The sequence below is a fragment of the Patella vulgata genome, chromosome 6 (genome assembly GCF_932274485.2).
Source record: "Patella vulgata chromosome 6, xgPatVulg1.2, whole genome shotgun sequence".
NCBI lineage: Eukaryota > Metazoa > Mollusca > Gastropoda > Patellidae > Patella > Patella vulgata.
Window position 1 is genome coordinate 7,243,244 of NC_065884.2, and position 15,374 is coordinate 7,258,617.

Consider the following 15,374-nt stretch of genomic DNA (forward strand, 5'->3'; position numbering starts at 1 on the left):
TGCACGTCGACATTTTGATATTATCATGTACTTTTGTACTCTTACCCAAGTACTTCCAAATACAAAGGGGAGACACGGTGGTTAAGTGAGTAAGACGCTGGTTCACTATCTTGGAGGTCGCGGGTTCGATCCCGGTGTTAGTCGATAAAGTTTATATCGGGAGTTTCAAGCGTGATTTCCCCTTGTCAGTGGTGCAGACGAAGGGCCTGACAAGAACGGCTGTGTATTGTCATTCGGGTGGGACCAAAAACCGAGGTCCGTGTACACATTGGCGTGCACGTAAAATATTCCTTGGCATAAGAGCAAGTCGTAGAAAAATTGAGTTCATGGCACACTGTATGATGTATGCCCGTCTTCATTAGCCCAGTCGGGGCAGAACGGTAGGACGTCAAACCCCATTTTATTTCACCGAATTCCAACTGTTGAGTGTTGTTTTATATGCACGCAACGTGTCCACGGGACCTTGGGTCCTCCGCAGTCACGTCTCTTACGACTATACACTTCTTTTTCATTTGTACGTTCTGGGTGCTACCTGTAATGTTTTGGGGTTATTAGAAACGGTTAAAAGGAGCGGCCGGAAATGTTTTAGGATTTAGTTTAATATAATTTTAAAGGTGTAGAAAACCCACTGTGGGTAGCGGTGTTTCAATTATGACATTGGTTTATTTTGAGAAACAGTTGGAAAGTATAGCCACAAAAACTGTTTGTTTTTTTAAATGTTTACGGTCTTTGGTCGTCATTTGCGTTTTCAGGACACCAAATAATTTTTCATTGCCTAGCACATGATAAATCGTTCCTTCGTTTCTGGGGTTTTACGCCCACTTCCACCAAGGGTGATATCGTGAAAGAAATGGGGTTTAACGTCCACTCGACACAAACTAGGTCATTTCGAGACTAACACATGGTTCAATATTATTTCCATAATTTGCTTGCGCTCAGGGGTCTTTAACAGTGGGAGAAAACCGGAGGACCCGGAGAAAACCCACGAGGTTAGACCCAACTCCTTGTCACGTACAACCGGGGAAACGAAGACACGCCAGTTGACTCAACGACAGACTTTATGATACAGCGCGCACGTGCTAACCATTCAGCCATCTAACCCCCAGGTGATATCGTAGACAACAATGATAAAATGTTCTTTATTACATATTTAACGTCCATAAATATGATATTAAGGACATATTGATTTAATTAAATTATTTACACTTCAAAAATGGTTAAAAACACTAAACAAAAAAGTCCTCGGATATCAAAAGTTCCTTAAAACACACTTATAAATTCGCTGTCGTGAGAAGACAGGGCGGGTCATCTTCTCCCTTTGTCATTATTGATAAAATGTACTCAATTACCATTTAATAAAACAATAGTAGATAATCTCCCGGCTTGGGTTCAGAAGGCCTCAAAGCAGCTCATTAATGGTCGACAATCTTCCGGCTTGGGTTCGGCCAGCTTTAAAAGAAACTCAATAGATTCGAGTGAAGATTAAAAGTCGGCGATAACTCCCCGTCATTACTCGTTTATATCTCGCTTGAAGAGGATGCCTAGTATTGACAATAGCTGTGTAACTACAGAACGGAATTCAACCATTTTGGTCTAATGTTCTGAGAGATCCAGCGTTCACCAATGATATGATATTCACAGAGTTTAATGATCTTATATAATATGAAATGAGAGGGGGGCGGCAACACGATTGAAAGAGGAGCAGAGGCTGAACAGGCCAGTAGATAGGTATTTAAAAATCTTATTAAAGTAAGTCAGTGGTTCTCAACCTTTTTTGCCAACGGCACACCTTGGAACATAGGAGAAAATAGTGGCACACCTGGCTAAATATATATGAAAAATATATGAATTTTACAAAGTAAAAACATGGTAAGTCATATACGGCATAGGATCGTAGATACCTACTAGTCATAGACATGTAGAATGACTCAAACTAAATGAAGAAAAACACAGCTATGAACTTAACAGCAGACAGCAGTGAATGCTCAAATGAGATCACGTGGTTTTTCGCATTTTTCTTAGTGAGCCTTTTACAATTTAGCGGCATACTGGTTAATTGAGAATCACTGAAGCAAGTGAAATGAAGTAAAAATAACAATTCCTTGCGGTGGCTCAGCTTGTAAGGCATATTATTGACCCCGTATGAATAATACATTTACAAACGTCTTTATTATATGAAATTCTTTATTTTCACGTGCATTGGATGAAGCTGTTGAGTGTGATTAGCTCCAGTGGATGACAATAGTTCAATAGATATTTACAAATGTATGTTGTACAAATTGTATGTATTTCGAGTTAACATTATACATGTATAAGGTTTTATTGCTAAAATATTTCACACCATTAGGTAGCTCATGAGGTAACAATTAAAGGGGTCAAAACTGGTTGAAGAGTTCGTGGGAGCACTGATAAGCACCCTATCAAAATTCAGATGTGAAGGAAAGGCCGGACGGGTTTCATATAACTGTGACTTTACTTCTGGTAGGCGTATAATGATAGGCCCATGTTCCGATGAATTTAAATAAGTAGTTTAACTGTCGACGAGTTTGCGTGTGGACGGGTTAACTAACTTCCGTTGAATGATGCAGGCCTTGTTTAAAATCGTGTTGTTGTTTATTACAAATTTAACGTCCGATACATTATACATGATATGATTGACAGGGTGGGTTAATTAAGTTTATTTACATATGATGGACAGGTTGGGTTAATTAAGATTGTTTACATATCATGAAGGAGTAAGATACCGAAAATGGGTAAAAACATAAAAAGGTTGTTGCATATAAAATTTGTTGGTGATATTGCGTACATATTATGGAGAGAGAGAGAGAAATGTGGTTTAACGTCCATTCGACACAAACTAGGTCATTTCGGTAATAACATATGGTTTAATTTTTTTATTTCAATAATTCGCGCATGCGCGCAGGGGTCTTTAGCAGTGGGAGGAAACCGGAGGACCTGGAGAACCACGTACAACCGGGGATTCAAAACCACGCCAGTTGATTCAATGACAGGCCTTTTTATGATACAGCGCGCACTTGCTAACTATTCGGCCATCCACCCCACCCCACCCCACCCCTCCCTTGCGTATTATGCTTTTAATTTCAAATACATATGATATTAAGTTATTTGCGTATTATGTAGTAGTAATAGAAAACGGGCGGTAACAACATGCGAAATGTCACTTTAAAACAAAGTTTTAAAATTCGTTGTCGTGAGAAGAGAGAGAGAGCGGGGGAGGGGGTAACGTCCACCTGACACAAACTAGGTCATTTCGGGACTAACACATTGTTCAATTTTATTTCAATAATTCGCTTGCGCATAGGGGTCTTTAGCAGTGGGAGGAAACCGGAGGACCCGGAGAAAACCCACGAGGTTGGACAGGCGACCCTACTCCTTGTCACGTACAACCGAGGAATCGAAACGCCGCCAGTTGGCTCAATGACAGGCCGTATGATACAGCACGCACGTGCTAACCATTCGGCCAAACGAGCACCACCCCCCCCCCCCGCTCCCGCCCGAACAAATAAGATGGCATCGAGAGTTGATTATGGTCTTCGTGTTAATAAATGTCTAATTAATAGTTCATATAACATTTCAGACCTAAAGAAAGACCTGCAATAGTCAGATTTAACTCTTGCGTAATGCATGTTTAAATGTTAAATATGAGTAAAAAGTGAAAAAAATAGATATCGTTCTTAAAAATATAAATTAGAAGAAATTAAAAATTATTACTATCTTTCTCCTGATATTAAAACAGAATAGATAAGGGGAAATACCCTCCGGAAAATGAAATTTTACCAGGGGCCTTATTTGACTTCCTTCAGCGTGATATCGGGTTGATTTTTTCGCCTGAAATATTTTAAGACGTAATTGCAACTTGTAAGATGATTGACTGTGTTAAAGATACGACTCTTTAGGTTGTTGTGTCAGAGATACGGTAGGAAATAAACATCAAGGTCAGCGGTCTATGATTTAATTAGTGGTGTAACTCCATAAACGTAAAACATAGTCTAGATTGATTAGCCAAGTATGACATTAGTCCGACGGCGTAACAAACGTAGTCTCGGTTAGCTTAGTTGGGTTATTGATGTAAGGCAATGTTGTGTTCGATTAGGCGAATGGATCCGATTACTACTACTAGATACTGCCAATTTGTGACTTTTCCTTGTTTTGAAAGAACGTGTAAAAATGTAATAGATTTTAAAAGCAATTACGCACAGAACTGTACAACAACAATGTAACCGCTATGGCGGCCCGCAATCCGAACAAATCAGAAAATGGCTGTAGTTACAACATGGCGGTTTCATGGTGTAGTGGTTATCACGTCTGCTTAACACGCAGAAGGTCGCGAGTTCGAGCCTCGCTGAAACCTCATAATTTTCTTTCTCTTCCGTATGTCTTTACTGTGAAATAGAATTAAATATCAAATAATATCACACTTGTCCATTCAAACAGAATAACCTATAAAGAATTGACTGTTTTAATCCGATTGAATCCAAGCGGGAGGATTATCTACCGACACCGTTAATATTTTGATTTTGCCCAATTTTGGTTTCTTTAATAATTAATTAATGTTACATTGTTAACTTGAGTACATTTGAATTTTGAGCGTGGATCATACCGTGGAATATTTCTGAAAAATGCAATTTTTTCTCAGAGACGGGCTTTTGTGGGCTATATTGATCATTGGCTATATGATATATATTGTAATTGATCATCTACAGTGGGTGGTGCGCTTGTTGACAAACACTTAACGGAATTGAATCATTTTTGGACTTTTTTTTTTCATTCAGACTCAAAGTTTCAGCTTTCACAACATCGTTGATTTGCAATTGTTTAATTTTTATTATACATGTAAGCCTAAATAAATATCAGTTTAGATTTATTAATTTATTTTTAATTAAAAGATAAGATATGTGTCTTTACTTTCAGATAGATTGAGATTATACACAATTAAACAATGCCCAGGTAAATGTTCTAAGATTAATTGTTTAGTCATTGTCTATCGTACAATGTAACTCCTCACCCAATTCATTTCTTTGAAACAAAATGCCGCCAGTGTTATACATGACGTACTGACTCAACGTTATATAATACAAAGGGAGGTAATCTGTCGATGCCGCCTTTATTTTATTTTTTTTGTTTTTGTTTTTGTTAAAAATTATTACGTTTTCTAGCTTTAAATTAATTTGAAAGGAAAACAATCAATTTATTCCACCGAGTATGAATTGATATTTGTAATGACCCCCCCCCCCCAAAAAAAAAAAAAAACAACAAAAACCAACAAGGCTGACCTTAAAAATATCTTTGTTTCGCCAAACCCGACCCACAATCGAGGAGAAGGGTCGGTAGGTCGGGTTTTTTTCAGATTTTTTTTTAAAGAGCTAATTTGACAGCTTGATAATTTTCTGGGGGGAAACATTCGTCTTTTTTTATTGTCAAACAAATCAATGAGTATGGGATTTTTCGTGATGCACGACTCCGAGACTCGCACACGATTTGCCACGAACTCTTAAGTGTGAAACCCCTTCAACACGTTTTTAACGATCGTGCCTTCATTTTTCTCGAAAACAGATATTGAAAATATCTTCGTCATGTTTAAAACGACGCCACACAGACATAGAGGCAGAATCATTTCGTGGGGATGGACGTGCTTTCGTCTGCAACCATTTTGTTGAGAAGCGACACCTATGACGTTTTCGTCTTGATCAACCAGTTTCAATAATGAATCAAACCATAGCCATAGTAAAGGGAAATAACTCTCGTGATATATTTCAGGTTGACACACAAAATAAAATAAAAAGATCGCGGAAAAGTGCAATAAAATAATTTAAGTCGGGGGTGGTTTTAGTTAGTCGGTCGCGTTAGGCGAAACAAAGATATTTTTAAGGTCAGCCCAACAAAATAAAAATTTGACAAATATGGCATGTCAACTATTTTTCATTTATTTTTTTTTTTTTTTTCATTTCTCTACAAATACTATCAATATCATATTTATGACTACTTCATAATTACTGTTGCCTGGGAACCAGATATGTGTACGGTACCGAAGTCAAGAAAAGGAACGTATTCCGTAAGTAATTAAAGTAATTTACATCATACAATATATATATTATAATATATATAAATTAGAATTAATAATAGGCCTACTCTGTTCACTACATAAGTAAGTAGGCCTACTGGTGACAATCGTGTTAACTCTAATTGTACGCCTTTTCATCGATCGACTGAATGATTAATACACGTTGCAATTAACGTGTGGTGGTTCTAAATCAGAATTACATATAAATCCGTTAGGTAAAAAGAAGAAAATATGAAAAAAGTACGAGCTTGCCAGGATTCGAACCTGGAATCTTCTGATCCGTAGTCAGACGCGTTATCCATTGCGCCACAAGCCCGCGTATGGTGACGCCGGAGTATTAAAGGTATAGATAATTCTATTATGTGCCTTGTGATTTCTTTGTTCGTTTTTGTAATTTCTGACCACTGGATATCACGAAGTACATTTTGAAGTAGGTTTTTATAGGGTTAACCCACTTGTTTCGTCATTAATTTCAGAAAAAAAGTTAAAGAATAAGAACACCTTAAAAAATCAATGTCGCCAAATCAACTATGTCTTCTGTGCCTGGCTAGCTCAGTCGGTAGAGCACGAGACTCTTAATCTCGGGGTCGTGGGTTCGAGCCCCACGTTGGGCGAAATATTTTTATGCGGAATTCATGCAATTTTACTTTTAAAATTAACAGATAATGGTCCAAAATGTAGAAATCAATACCATGTATCTAATTTTTCTAACTCACGGTAGGTAATTATCTATGAGCCGGTGACAAGTAATGAAGTATCACTATCACGTGACGTATTCCTACGACACATCACATTCACATGGTTTACAATTAAATTTACTAAATTTGATTATTTTATTATACTGTTAAATATTTCTGTGTAGTTTACTAGTTACTAGTGTATTAACAACTCGTTTGCCATTATTACTGACCGCGTACTATGAGTTCTATGACGGTCTAATAAATCTCAGGTAAGCTAGGCCTATTAGTATTATTAGTATTAGCCTAGTGACTATTAATTATTAATATTACAAATAGTTGAAATACATTAGGGGCCGAAAGTAAGAAATGCCTATCACCAAAATTCAACAAATTGACATTTTTGCGCGAAAATTGAGATTAAATGTTTGACTGGAGCTTAAAAATCAAGAAATCGTCGGATTTAGATAAATTTTCATTATTAAATTATTTAAAAAATAAACTTGGTCAAGGAGCTCTAATGCCTCGCTGTAAACTACATCGTAAACCATATTATTATCCATTGGCTTCGTGTTCATATTTAACCTCAGGATGACCAGGTGGTTTCGTGGTGTAGTGGTTATCACGTCTGCTTTACACGCAGAAGGTCGCGAGTTCGATCCTCGCCGAAACCTCATAATTTTTTTTGTTTTATTGACGGATATCGATATTGCCGCAGGAAGAAACTTCGACATAGAACTTCAAAGCTGAACCCAAAGACAATGTGTTAATTAACACAGCTGAGTGCTGACTGCTGCATAATAAACTAATTATTAAAACAATAATACTTAGTAATATCACCCACAATCAATCAATCAGTTAATAAAATAGGGTTTAACAACTTTATACTTTTTTGCACAGACCGGACCAAAACGAAGACCTGCCCTGCATACTAATTATTATATACTACAAGTTGTAGTACTAATAATCTGCCATCCTTTTTCATACAATTAAGAATAACAAGCCAGTAAATATTGAGTAATACTTTTGCTTATGCATGGGATTGTAATGGCGATGTATTAATTTATTTAAAAAGGTCCATGGTATTGGGAGTATATTATCATATTAAGATATGATATACATGTTAAAAGATTACAAATTGTCAAACGCTAATTGCTTGTAATTTTCCATACTTTGTTTTTAAATTTGTTAACAATTAGTATAGTAAACTTTTCAGTTAACCTAAAATCTAAAACCAAATTGATTGATGAATGTGAAACGCGTAAACGTCCACTGCGCATGTGAGAAGATCTTTATCCATTATTTTCTTCCCCTATACCACGGGGGTGTAGCTCAAATGGTAGAGCGCTCGCTTAGCATGTGAGAGGTACCGGGATCGATACCCGGCATCTCCAATTTTTTTTCCTTATTTTCACACCCCTGCATAATAATATATCAAGATTTATTTTTCACTTTTAGTACCCGGTTATATTTGGAATGAATCGCATACGGAATAACCCTTTCGTTTTAGTTTGCATTAGCTTCGTTGCATTGTCACGTTTTGCACATAAATCGTAGTCTCGGTTGAATAAGACTTCGGTTGTACCACCTTGCGCAAGGCCAATTGTCCAACTCGTTTTAATAGATAACACAATTGAACAATTAAATCTAAAATAGTTTAAATAAATAATTACCCGCCTCCATTTCCCCGGTTGAAAACTGAAACCCAATTTTTATTAACTCATTAAAATCATCGCAAGCCTGGTAAACGAGACTATAGCAAACGATCAATGGTCAAGGGAGACAAATCTTAAACAGCTCTACATGGGATCAGACTACATTTTACAGATTTTTATCAAGTTGCGTTACCATTTGTTTCAGTTTCATTCTTCTTTTCTTTAAAACACTAGAACTACACATTTGGCCATTAGCCCAGATATCTGTTACTATAAATCTGTATTTAGCTTTCACTAATGTGTTTTACATACTTAAAATCTAAATTCAGCTGTTTCCGAATGACCACTTAATTATATCATTTTTAAGAGTAATCACTTTCATGATTGCATCAATTTCTGTGCACACATACTACACATACATCCATAAACCATTAGATTTACATTATTTAATGGAAATCACCTGTTGCCCGGGTTAAACGCGAGTTTGTAAATAACCCATAATAATATTATATTCCGTAATTTTTTCATCAGCAGAGTGGCGCAGTGGAAGCGTGCTGGGCCCATAACCCAGAGGTCCGTGGATCGAAACCACGCTCTGCTAATAAATTTTTTTTTTTTTTCTAGTATTTAATCTTGAAAGAAAACAGATTGCATGTAAGGTCTCTCTTGTCGATCAACAGAATGACTTGGGTATATGTTTTTGAAAAAAAGAAAACATTTCGTCCCTGGGTGGGCTCGAACCACCAACCTTTCGGTTAACAGCCGAACGCGCTAACCGATTGCGCCACAGAGACAACTGCGTAGTCTTGAAGTACATTGTGCCAGTACGTTATTGTTAATTTGCGTCTAGTAATCTTAAAATTAATAATTGTTAATCATTTGATTTTATAATTTGTGTAGGCTAATATTGAAAGCCCTAACAATTTCAAAATCATAACACTCTGCTTTTGACTTCGTGAAATCCGGAGAGCAGACGACCTTAAGGCGCGTTCCACATGGGGGTCACGTGACCGATATGCAGCAATTTCATTGGTTTTAACAATGCACGAGTGTATCTGGTAAAACTAATTTCAAATTGTCTGTGACATTTCCCCGGTGGAAAGCGGGCGGTAATGGTTTGAGTTATCATATTTAAAACAGAATATCTCCATAAGAGAGAGAGAGAAAAGGGGCTTAACATCTACTCGACACAAACTAGGTCATTTCGGGGTTAACACATGGTTCAAATTTATTTCAATAATTCGCTTGCGCGTAGGGGTCTTTAAATGTGGGCGGAAACCAGAGGTTGGAGAAACGACGCTACTCCTTGTCACCCACAACCGAGGAATCGAAGGGGGCAATGGATGGACAATTTTCATGAAAAAGACCCAATTATGAAAATAGTAAGATACCGGGTTAAGCAAAATAAAAGACAGAGAAAGATATCCTGTAATAATGGATGCGTTTTGATATTTAAGGACAATAACAGGTAAGGGGAGACAACCCCAGTTTCCGATAGTTTTACCAGGTAGCTTTAGAAAATTAGTCCTAGAAAACCTTCACACTGGGGTTTGTGGTGCACATTTAGTTAGAAAGAAAACTGCCCAAAATAAAGGAGAGATTTGTGTGTAACAAAGTAGGAAGTGACATCAAGGATTGAATTTAAGCATGGAATTACTGTTCTGCTCGAAAACTAAAACCAGAAAAGTCCAATTAAAAATATATAATATTGGCATTCCAATTAAACGTTGGAAACTAGATGTCATTGGACAATTAACCGTAACTGAAAACGGAAACAAATTTAATTTAGTAATGCAGATTATTTTACTAAATGGGTCGACGCGGTACTGAATAAGAACGTTGTGTGGATTTGAGTGGTATTGAAACCATATAAACGACGTGCTATATGAAATTCAAAAGTCGTTTTCATCAAAACCTAAAGTTGTTCATCACAAGTTGTTAAAACCAAATGTGGGTAATAATGCCCCAGTGAGAAAAAATGACTAAATAAAAAAACCTGGGTATCAATCTCTTAATAAATAAAGAGAGTCGTTTCATTATATATTTCTGGTGATACGATATAATCTATACTAATATTTGTGACTGTCGTTTGTCTGTCTGTCTGTTCGGGGTTGGCGGCTACACTAGGTCTGCCCCGAGTCTGAATTTTGGGGTATAGGGGTAGCTCAGACCGGGGAGTAACATAGGCCACTTCCGGTTTCGGAGTTATGACCCCCGAGCGAAGCCGGGTATCCTGCTAGTTGTAGTATATGCAGTGATAGCCGAGAGTAATTACGGGTCGCTCATTGCTCGAGTCATATTATGAGCAGTCACTCTGGATTCGGATATAAATGTAGCCAGTGCAAAAACGTTACCAACCGTACCGCCATAAAACACTCCAGTTGCCCCCGTGCCAACATGGAGCGTGTGGAAAGAGCCAATATGAGGTATGGGGAGAAAGAGAAGGCAGTGTGTAAGGATTTTGTTGCAAACATGAGAGTCGATATTAAAACATTTAAGCGACCGGCTCGATCTGGGTCTGAGAGACGAGAGCGACATCTGTAACATAAGTCCTGCCTCTGTAATCTTCTTAGAAGCCTACTACCAGTACCATACCTAAACCACTGTTTGCGTCACCGATTCGCATAAGTCGCAAGAGACTTAGAACAGTCTCATCTTCGTCATCTGCCCTGTCCGATGTGTCCCCTGACTCGATTGTAACTCATCGTGGGAGTCCAGGACTACCCGTGTTGAATACTTGTTCCAACAATAATAGTTCAAACTGCTTCCAGTCATGTGCTAATTTAATGAAGAATTAAATAAGATGGCAGACAATTAGGGCAAAACTGTAATTTAGGACACAGCCATATAGGAGTATCCCCGGCAACAAACGTCACAACAGTGTATTGGTTAATAAAAATTATATTCCAGTACGCATTTCAGGTTTCCAGCCCTTCATCAGCTGGTATTTAACAAATCATAAAAAATAAACCCCGGTAGTGGCTTATCACAGACACGCTAGATGAAATCCAGAACCACAGCTGTAAAGCTCCAATAAATGGTAATGAGAAAGCGAGTAAGGCACCAGTGCAGAGTACAAGTGGGATAGAACAGCATTTTTGGAGCGAGTCGGCAACTAAAGCCATGCTTAACATGCGTTTATCGATGAATAAAGAGTTTCTGAAAGCCCGCGCCCATCCAGTGCTTTCGAAAAAAGTTGTTCAGGCAGTGAAAAAACAAGACTCGGATTTTGAAGCTACAGAAACGCAATGTGTTAACAAGTTCAAGGCAATAAAAAAGCAGTATGTCCAATGTGTTGATCATAACAGCAAAACCGGTAATGATCCAATAACCTGTAAATTTTACGATGAGTTTGATGAAGTGTTCGGTACCTCTGACAGTGCAAAACCCCTGTTTACTTTGGCGAATGAAAAGCGAGAACCCCCAGCCCCCAAAAAGTTCAAGTGTATGGCTAAGAATCAGGGTAAAAATAATGCAGATACAGAGGACGCCGATACCAGTATTGAACTAGAGAAGGATGATGAGGGTGAAGATGTTCCAGGGCGAAAAAAGCGGATTAGAGGCCAACCCACTGCTGTTCTGAAATGGCTTTCCAATTACCAAGAAGATCAAAAAGAGCAATTCAAACAACGGGAAGACCGAGCTGAAAAACAACATCAGGATAAGTTGGAGCGATTTGATAAGCTCCTCTCACTTTTTTGCAATAAGGATAAGGAATGAACCTGTTTGAAACAAAGAGACAGGATGTCCCGGCCATGCTACTACTTATAGACTTTGAAAAAGCGTTTGACAGTGTGTCATGGAAATTTATCGAAAATGTTGTCCGCGCATTCAATTTCGGGCCCTCCATGCAAAACTGGATAAAAATACTTTACAAAAATGCGCAGTCATGTGTTACACAAAATGGTCATCTGTCGAAATTCTTTAAGCTGGAAAGAGGCTGTAGACAAGGCGACCCGCTCTCGCCGTATATATTTCTACTATGCGCAGATGTTCTTGGGTCAATGATTAGGAAAAACGATAGAATTAAAGGTGTATATATATTTGATAGGCAATTTAAAATAGCACAATATGCGGATGACACATCACTTTTCTTGGATGGTTCAGAGGAATCACTGCGAGAAACTATGAATACTCTGGAATTATTCTTTAAAATGTCCGGATTAAGAGTGAATATAGATAAAACAAACGCTATCTGGATGGGCCGATATGCAGGTTCAAAAACAAAAATTTGTAATGAATTTAAATTTAATTGGCCTGAAAATCAGTTTACATCTCTTGGCATTAATTTCAGTATAAATTTAGACGAAATTATAGATCTCAACTTTAATGTGAAATTGGATGATCTTGAGAAATTAACACATATCTGGAGTAAACGTAAACTGACTCTAATTGGAAGAGTCACCATTCTTAAGAGTTTAATCTTACCTAAAATCAATCACTTGTTCTCGGCACTACCCAACCCAGAATGTTCTGACCTCAAAAGGCTTGAACAAATATGTTTCAGATTTATATGGAACCATGGGAATGACCGAATTAAACGCTCAAGAGTCATAAAATCAATTGAAAATGGTGGTCTAAATTTTACTGATATCAATGCATTTAATAAGAGTATGAAAATATCTTGGATCAGAAGATTACATGTTCAAAACAGTAATTGGAGTCCATTTGTGGACCATTATTTGAAAATACTCCCCTTTGAAATCTCAGCAGTAGGTTCTGATTTAAATTCCAAAATACTTGGGGTGATAGAAAACCCATTCTGGAGGGACACCTATACAGCATGGGTTGAGTTTGTTGGGAATGTACTTGAAAAGGATAACAAAGATATGAACATGGAAAATATTTTATTACAACCCATCTGGTACAATAAAATATTCAGATTTAGGTTTATTAAGGACTGGTTCCAAAAGGGAGTCAGAACTATTAATGACCTCATAAATGATAGAGGTAAGCTCAAAACATTTGACAATATGAAAAGTGAATTTGGACTGAAAGGCACATTTCTTCACTATAACGGATTGATAACATCTCTCCCTAAAAGGTGGAAAAATGTGATATCAGACAATGTACATTCTCATTTACAAAAACCATACATACCAAGACCCATCCAGATCGTACTAAGCGAAGCTAAAGGCTGTAAACATATATATAAGTTCTTAATCAAAAATGAATCAAAGGAAAAAGAATGCAAAAATGAAATAAAATGGATGAATATACTTAACCTAAATTTGTCTCCAGAACAGTGGAGAAAAATATATGCTATACCGAAAAAAGTGACATTGGACACAAAGTTAATAGAGTTTCAATTCAAATTTCTACACAGAATTGTTACCACAAAAAAATATCTTTACACTATCAAATTAAGCAATGAGAAACAGTGCTCAATCTGTGGGGAAAAAGATGAAACTCTTGAACATTTGTACTACGAATGCCCTGAAACTCAAAATATTTGGACGAATATGTCTAATGTTCTTGAAAAATACGGAATGTGTGATACTCATTTCACATGTAATGATATAATGCTTGGAAAACAGGAGACATCCCCTGTTGTCAATTTTATTATCATATGTAGTAAATACTACATTTTCAGAAGTAGTATAACAGGTAACTCCCTTAATTTCCAAGCCTTATTGAAATTTATTCATTTTTATTACAGAATTGAAAAGTACATATATAAGAAAAATGGAAACATGCATATCTTTAATAGAAAATGGAACATGATTGCTAAGCTGTTTGATGACATGTAAATAATAGAGTATGCAAAGAATAGAATAGTGCTAAGCTGTCTGAGATTAGGTAAAGAATAGAATATTGTGAGATTTGCATATTGCAGTTTGATGATATATTGATATAATGTACTTTTGTATGGAATAAAAAAAAAAAAAAAAAAAAAAAAAAAAAAAAAAAAGGATAAGGAATGAACACAATTTGTTGCGATATTCGTCGTACACGTAAAACGATACATAACAAAAACTATAACTGTTTTATTCATATTTTATTTAATGGTCATATGTTCAAAGATTCGTTGAAAAACACTGTATAATTCTTTTATCCATATTTTAATGTACATAATTATCATGTTCAAAGATACGTTGAGAACATTGTATAATTGTTTTATTCATATTTTAATTTTCATAATTATCATGTTCAAAGATTTGTTGAAAAACATTGTTCATGTCAGTTGAACAGTGATTCGTTGACGGTGTTTCTGAATTAGTTGATGTTCCAGTTAGGCCACATAATTGTATTTCGTATCTTAGTGCGTGGATGAAAAATTCACATTTTTGCTAGTTTAGCTTTTTTATTCAATGTATATTTTATTGTAATATCGGATTTATTACAAAAGTTAAAAATAAATGTTTTAAATAAATTCCAAACAAGTTTATTGTGAAGCTCTTTATAAGGCCTGTATTTTCGGAGCAAATTTCAATACAGGATCAACGATTTACGATGGCGACTAAACGGTTTCTCTTCTGATATCCAGCAGCCGCATTGATGAGGACGTTTGGTTGGTGTCCTGGTTCATCACCCAGTACTTCTAAATCGATGTATTGATCTAGGTCATCATGAGCCAACACACACATATTGTGGAGTACACAAGCCGAAATGATGAATTCACAGATATGTTGCATCAGCCTGCTCCTATCTCCACACTGATCTGTGAATGGAATGTCTCGGAGTTTTCTAAATCGCCCTTTAAGGTGGCCGATTGCCCTTTCAACCACTTGTCGATCACTAGAGAGATTGTAGTTGAAATTTCTCTGATGGGGTGTCAACTGTCCATTGTCCTTGAATGGGGGTATTAGCCAGTTTTTCACAGGGTAAGCGGAGTCACCGAGCAAGTGGTCATCATCTTCGAAGATGCGATGGTCCTGCGCCTTTTCATAAATGGGACTATTCCGAAGAACACGGGCATCATGTGCTGACCCTGGATAACCGACAAAAACATCATTAATA

General features: G+C 36.9%; 6 non-coding genes across 6 annotated transcripts; 4 read left to right on the forward strand and 2 right to left on the reverse strand.

The window, feature by feature from the left end:
• Positions 1-6,325: 6,325 nt before the first annotated feature.
• Trnar-acg (transfer RNA arginine (anticodon ACG)) lies at positions 6,326-6,398 on the reverse strand. Its single transcript has one exon. It is a non-coding gene; the product is annotated as a tRNA-Arg (tRNA).
• Positions 6,399-6,623: 225 nt separating this feature from the next.
• Positions 6,624-6,696, forward strand: Trnak-cuu (transfer RNA lysine (anticodon CUU)). Its single transcript has one exon. It is a non-coding gene; the product is annotated as a tRNA-Lys (tRNA).
• Positions 6,697-7,360: 664 nt separating this feature from the next.
• Positions 7,361-7,433, forward strand: Trnav-uac (transfer RNA valine (anticodon UAC)). Its single transcript has one exon. It is a non-coding gene; the product is annotated as a tRNA-Val (tRNA).
• Positions 7,434-8,080: 647 nt separating this feature from the next.
• Trnaa-agc (transfer RNA alanine (anticodon AGC)) lies at positions 8,081-8,153 on the forward strand. Its single transcript has one exon. It is a non-coding gene; the product is annotated as a tRNA-Ala (tRNA).
• Positions 8,154-8,943: 790 nt separating this feature from the next.
• On the forward strand, positions 8,944-9,015 carry Trnam-cau (transfer RNA methionine (anticodon CAU)). Its single transcript has one exon. It is a non-coding gene; the product is annotated as a tRNA-Met (tRNA).
• A 119-nt stretch (positions 9,016-9,134) lies between these two features.
• On the reverse strand, positions 9,135-9,208 carry Trnan-guu (transfer RNA asparagine (anticodon GUU)). The gene has a single exon. It is a non-coding gene; the product is annotated as a tRNA-Asn (tRNA).
• Between the last annotated feature and the right edge of the window lie 6,166 nt (positions 9,209-15,374).